Raw genomic sequence first — 7,061 nt, forward strand, 5'->3', positions numbered from 1 at the left:
AAACACACAAGAAAATGGTAAAGACACCATTTCATACGTGTAGAAAGAACATCTTAAAGAAAAAAAGAGCCATGACCCTGTGTTCTGGGCTTGGCTCCACTACCAGTCACCCTGTGACACTGAGAATATTCCCAGCACAGATGACATGTTAAATGTATTATGAATTTAAGACAATTATATCAAGACTTCATCCCACTATAAGTCAAGGAGCAGTCAGTCATATGTCTCTCTGGCCCTCAATTTGTTCATTCTGAGAGTGAGAAGACAGATTCTACTTTACACCCAAAGTCCCTTCTAGAACTAAAATCTCACAGATTTTATGATGGTTGATGTTGACTACCACCAACCTGTCAGGTCCTGGTTAATGTTAACTACCAGTCTGTCAGGATTTAGCATCAAGGCACGCTTGTGAGAAGTTATGTACATTAGCTTAACTGAGGTGGAAAGGCTCACCCTACAAGACTTCAGCATTCTTTGGCTTGCATTCTAGACTACACAGAAAGGAATAAAGTGGATAGGCACCAACAGTCATCATTCCTTGTTCCTGCCACCATGTCTTCGCTGTCATGCTTGACTATCCCTTGAACTCTAGACCAGGATAACCCCTTTCTCCCTTAAGTGGTTTTTTTTTTTTGGTGGGGGGAGAGACAATTTTTAATGACAGAAACAGGGAAAATAACACCATGGACTTGACCAAGCCAAGTTAACAGATAAAATAGTCATCATAGTCCATTAAAAGTGTTCAGTAAGAGAATAGGACCCCCATTGAAGGAATCAGAGAAAGAACTGGAAGAGCTTGAAGGGGCTCGAGACACCATATGTACAACAATGCCAAGCAACCAGAGCTTCCAGGGACTAAGCCACTACCTAAAGACTATACATGGACTGACCCTGGACTCTGACCTCATAGGGAGCAATGAATATCCTAGTAAGAGCACCAGTGGAAGGGGAATCCCTGGGTCCTGCTAAGACTGAACCCCCAGTGAATGTGATTGTTGGGGGGAGGGCGGCAATGGGGGGAGGATGGGGAGAGGAACACCCATAAAGAAGGGGAGGGGGAGGGATTAGGGGGGTGTTTGCCCGGAAACCGGGAAAGGGAATAACACTCGAAATGTAAATAAGAAATACTCAAGTTAATAAAAAAAAAAAAGTGTTCAGTAAATAAGCCAGGCACGGAGTTATGACACAGACCTTTAATCCTAGCACTCAGGAGGCAGAAGCAGAGAGATCTCATAGTTCAAGTCCAGCCTGGTCTACGACATGAGTTCCAGGGCAGTCAGGACTACAGAGAGAAACCCTTATTCAGATTTAAAAATTAAAGTTAAAAAATAAAATAAGAGTGTTCAGTAAATAGCTATGGGTTTAGACTATAATTGGTGAGTTAAAGGACTCATATAGCAATGCAGTGTGACCAGGTCTATGAAACAGATGCTCAGGATGCTGAAGGTATGCATAAGAGAATGTGTGTGAAAAACTAAAGTGAAAAGAAGAGATCTGAGAAGCTATGCCAAATGCCGCCAGCCTATAAATAATACCAGCTGCTGACAGACTCAGTCAGGAGGGTAATAAGTTTAAGGTCAGCCTGGGTAAATTAATAAGACCCTGTCGATGTTTTTTTAAGTTAAAAAAGGCTGGAAATGTGGCTTCATGATAGAAGACTTGTTCCCCACAGGTATATATGGCTCTATCACCCGCACCACAAGGGCGGGGCATGCCTGAGTAGAAAAGGCACACTGAGGGGCATAAAGGACACACACGAAGAGCAGATCTGTCCAGTTCCCGCTCACCAGAACTGACTGCATGAACTTCTAATGAGAACACTGCCCCTTGACATTCTCATGCGAGTGTGTATCCAAGGCAGCCAAAAGCAGCATCCCTATCAGCAGAAGAACATGATCATGTTCAGAGCAACAGGCCAAGCATTAAACCCAGGGAAAAAGACAGAAACCAGAAAATAATCTCTCTGCCAGTATATGGAAGGGTCCTGAGCAGAGGAGAATAAGGAGCAGGGATTCAAGAAGGACAAACGTAGAACTCGAGCTGCAGTTAGCAGACATGTCCACAGCCCCATCGGCTCCACGTCAAGTCAGTCTGTTGATGTCAAGTATTATAGAATAGTGGTGGCAATAGAAAGGACCTGTGAAACAGACATGGAGCATCAGGTGGCCCCAGGACCAAATGCCTGGCCATGGCTAGGACCTAAGAACCTTGACTAGTACAGGTATACACAATCCCCATGCAACACAGAACTATCAACACAGTTACTGCCCTTCACAAAACAACCATCACCTCCCAGGTACTTCAGCCCTGTTCCCTGGGGGAATTACAGGTATCCTAATTTCTAGTCACTCCCTCCAGCCTGTTCCATGCCCCAAGAGGTTAATCTTCATATGTAAGCCAAATTTTCCAATGTTTTTCTTACCTTATTTAGCTATACGCGGAGTGCTTAGCCCTGGTCACATCCTGTGGGCCCCAGGTGCTCCAGTGTCAAAATCCTTGCAGCGAATCCCCTAGGATGTTCTTCTGTCATGAAGATCCTGATAGACTTCGAATGAGTGAGAAACACTGCCATCACACTGAAACTTGAGACTATCCATATCTCCATCAGTGACAGACAGAGACACCGAGAGAAACAAACAGGAGTCATCTGGAATGGCATGACAGAAAGGAGGCATTGCCTCAGATTTCTCCCCCAGCCTTGGCACTGTCAGCTGTAGTGGGGACAAGAATGACAAGCAACTGCGGCCCTTTGAGTTTGTTTCTAAAAAGCAAACAGATGAAAGGCCCAATGGGCATTGATGTTTTTAAAAGGTCAAAGATCTAAAAGCTAAGAAAGCCCAAAGTCTCCTAGTCTGGAAATATGGAGGGGGGCGGGGGAGGAGTCATTAAAAGCTATTTCAATCTCTTCTCACTAAACCTCCTATTATACAACTCACGACACAAGGTGGGAAGGGAATTGTAATCAATTTCTTGAGTAAATTCATGTAAAATAAATTTATACCCAAAGGATTTGAATAACAAGGCCATTTCATTCAACCAGGAAATCAGATTCTGACAGCTGAGGCGTCTTGAAAAATGGATTCTATTTTCTAAAGGATTTATGAAAGTACTCACTGCCATCAACCGCCAGGACAAAGCTGAATGCAAACTGCTATCCTCTCGTGGGTTGTATTCGTAATTTAAAAACATCTGAGACAAATGGGTTACATGGTGTTTTTTTCCCACAGTGTCCACCAAGGAAGTCACTTCTCTGAACCACGTTAAGTGGAAGGCTGTGCTTTATACACAAGTGGCTCAATGCACTACTCTTACTATGGCCTTCACTTTGCCCAGTAGCTTGGTAATACTCTCCAACTCTGACCCCAGCCTGGGTACACATATTTATTTGGTAGAATACAAGAGAAATGGTGCACTAGTATGAAGCCAGACCAAGTACCTTCATACAGTTTCACATATTCTCATGTGTTTTTGCTGTGCCTACAGCAAGGCTATCTCAGGGATAGCTCACTGACTCTGCAATATGAGGTGTGTGAAACAGAGTCAGATCTCTGAGCTCAGTCTGTCCAGCTGCAAGTGTTAACTTTCACTGCCAGCTTGATTACTTTTTCTTTTTTTCAAAATGTCCATTATCAAGATACACCCGCTTGTGCAACAGTGGCACAACTGTTATGGAGACAACCCAGAAGATCAATATGTCCCTGAAACTGTCAAGAAATGTAGTGTTGGAAAATAGCACACACTGACTTGGACTCTGAGGACTCTGTGTCCCTCTTGTAGAGGTACAGGGATAATTGTTCTGTAAAGTAATACAAGAAAACCACGAGGAGTAGAAAAGACAGTGAATTGATGGCTATGTCGTGGGTTTGGAAGATCTTGCCTGCTGGGATGATGATTATCTCATGTGTCTATCTCTACCCCATCCTCATCAGTCAGCACTTGTTACTGAACAGTCTACTTCTACTACACCATAAGACCCATGAGGTGTCATGCCTGGTTGCCCCCATCCTGTATCCCTTGCTTCTAAACAGTGCTGTTACAGATAGATACTCAGCACAGGCTGATGAGCATGTGTATTAAAAATGCATCCCATGAGTCTGTGCAAAGATGGTACAAGATAGTCTCTGAGTGGTTCCCTATGGCGGATTCAGAAGAGCCATGTTCTTTGCCGATTCCAAATGACTCCATCTTCCATATCCTCATTTGTTTAACATGCTTGAATATACAGCTCTTAAACTATTTTGAAAGGTATATCTTCATTAAGGTCCATAGCATAGCCACAGAAGAGTGTGTTCACATTCTGCATGGGCACAAAAATTTGGTGTCTGGAATCTTCATCAACCCCAACAACCATCTTTAGTTTTACTCATGTCCCTTTGGTAGTACAGTTAAGCTATGGAACTATCTTAGTGACATTTTGATACAGATTTTCATCATTGGACTTAAACTCCACACCCTCTTTATTCCTCTCCAAGCTGAAGATTCTGTCTTCCTTACAATAGGTAAAGAAGAACCAGATATATTTCAGCTGGTTTCAGTGAGACTGCCCAAGTCACCAAGCCAGGATGTAGAAGCAAAGGAGCTCACCTTTGTTTTGGATTAAATAAACCGGTCCCCCAAGTGCAGTGCCTTCGAAAATGAGAGAGAATATGTTGCTGCATTCAGGACTTTTGCCTTTCCGTTTATGTTTTCAAAAAGGAAAAAAAACCATGCAATTTTACCTTACTATCAACAAAAATCAAGAAGGATGCAAAGAACAAGTTCACATGTGTAGTCTGCCACCCATAGGAAGATTGAGTCATATCTAGTCACATGGACAGCAAAATCCACCATTGGAGAAATTTTCATAATGATAAGAAGTATACCTACACGTTTGCATTGGTTATGGATTAGGCTTTGACAGTAATGGGCATCAATCTACTCAGTGTTGGGCGTGAGTGTGTCTTGTGGAGTGTGGAGACGGATCAGCAAAAAATAAGGAGTTTCTCTCTCAGTTAGGATCTACCACTGAACATTCTCCATCTCACCTTTGGGAGATTTGTTCTGTAATTCTCACTCTGATAACAAGATAACAGTTATTCACTGAACTCTTGATGCATCTACAGAAAGATAGACTTATATCTACTGGTTGGACAGTTGATCCAAGAGCCAAAGCTTTAGTTTTATACTTCATTTAATGGAGTGCTTGGTTGGCAACAGTTGAACAAAGGCAAGAAAATGAAAATGACCTGGAGCTGCAAATGAAACTGTGGAGCTAGAGCAAGAAAACCCAAGGGTCTGTTCTTAACACCAAGATCACCATGCCATATGATGACCACATCCCAGCTCTGTTTCAATAGTGCAGAAAACTATGAAAAACCCATTCTGCTCACAGCTAACAAAGATAGCCAGTTCAAACCATGGGTATTAACAGATGATTCTGATATATACAAAAAAGCCATTGCCTGGACTTTTTGAGTAGTTACCACAAGTATCAAGCAAATGATTACTGTTCTCTAAAGATGGCTCCTTACTAGCAGTTAGCTTTGAGGAAAGAGTTACAATGTGGGATTCAGAAACATGGAAACTAAAGTGTACACTTTGCCCAAGGAGCTGGGAAAATAAGGCACCCTTTGCTTTGGAAGACTGACATGCTCAAAGTATCTTCTAGGCACTACTGAGAATGGCATTCTCTGCTGTTGGAGTCTGCCTAGTTGTTCAATGCAGTGGAGTGCAAAATTAAATGTTAGAGTTAGAGAATCCAACCCTTACTCAAACCATGTTGCTGCAGGGGGCTCAGTGTATAATGGCCGTTGTATAATCAAAAGAATGCCTCCAGAGAGGAAGTCCAGTGGGGAGCGTTTGTTCTACGAGATGTCCCAGAATCACTCACCTCAGAAGCTCACCAGTGGTTGAACAGATCACAGTTTTTCTTCCTAACTAAATCACCGGCAAGCAGACAGCTGCTAGCAGAAGCAAGTTTGCCAACAACCCCAATTTCTTTGTTTTATATTGGGAAAACAAAGGCACCAGCAGGATGCAAAGTTAAATGAACCTTCAGAGAATGAACCCCCCTTTAATGGAGAACATAGTTGCAATTAACAAGCTTCTTCACACCCCAGCCCACAGGCTGCCATCAGCCTAGTTCCTGTGCTCTCTGTTTGCAAACTCACTGTTGCTCTCTAAAAAGACTAAAAATGCTGAAGAAATTACTGGTGATGTAGATGTGAAGGGGAAGAGAGTGGCGATTCAGATGAAGAAAATGATCTTAGGAAATAATGAAGTGGGGCTGGAGAGATGACTCAGTGGTTAAGAGCCCTCACTGACTGTTCTTCCAGAGGTCCTGAGTTCAAATCCCAAGAACCACATGGTGGCTCACAACCATCTTTAATGGGATTTGATGCCCTCTTCTGGTGTGTCTGAATACAGCTACAGTGTACTCATATATATAAAATAAATAAATAAATCTTTTTTTAAAAAAAGAAAAAAATGAGGAAGAAAAAAGGAAACAAATAACATGGACTTGGAAAAAGATACATCAGCTGTCAAAATCTGAAGAACAAGAGCTGAGAAACTTCAGAAAGTAGACTATAGCTGGCTAGCTGCTCTCTAGGCTGTGGCTGTGGTGTGACACACAGACATGTTGTACTTAATTTTTACTGTCTGTTAATACTTTAAAAAACTTTTAATATTATTTTATTCCCAAGACAAAATGGAAACCATACTCCCTCAAAAATCCATAGAGTTGAAAGGGGAATGTATTACAGGGTATGTGGAGAGTTGATGGACAGAAATAGGGTAGATGGGTTCATATTTCAATGTATGCATATATAAAATTCTCAAGAATAAATAAAAATTATATTTTAAATAAATAAATTGCTCCTCAAGGGCAATCAAGTGTGGATTTTTCCCATGTGTAACAATATTTTCTAGGTGCTTCTTTAGGATCCGATCTGTCATATGATAAGCATCTATTTCACTTAATTTAATCTATACCTTCTACTTAGTCACTCTCACAAGGAAAAAGGGATATCACACTGTGTCCATCTTGCCTACTGATTGTACTTCACCCAAACAGAAGCATA

At 41.9% G+C, this 7,061-nt stretch overlaps 1 pseudogene; it reads left to right on the forward strand.

Annotated features, from left to right (window-relative positions):
* The first annotated feature begins 1,400 nt into the window (after window positions 1–1,400).
* Window positions 1,401–6,589, forward strand: LOC116895968 (annotated as a pseudogene).
* The last annotated feature ends 472 nt before the right edge of the window (window positions 6,590–7,061 follow it).

This window comes from Rattus rattus, chromosome 3, assembly GCF_011064425.1.
Source record: "Rattus rattus isolate New Zealand chromosome 3, Rrattus_CSIRO_v1, whole genome shotgun sequence".
Taxonomy (NCBI): domain Eukaryota; kingdom Metazoa; phylum Chordata; class Mammalia; order Rodentia; family Muridae; genus Rattus; species Rattus rattus.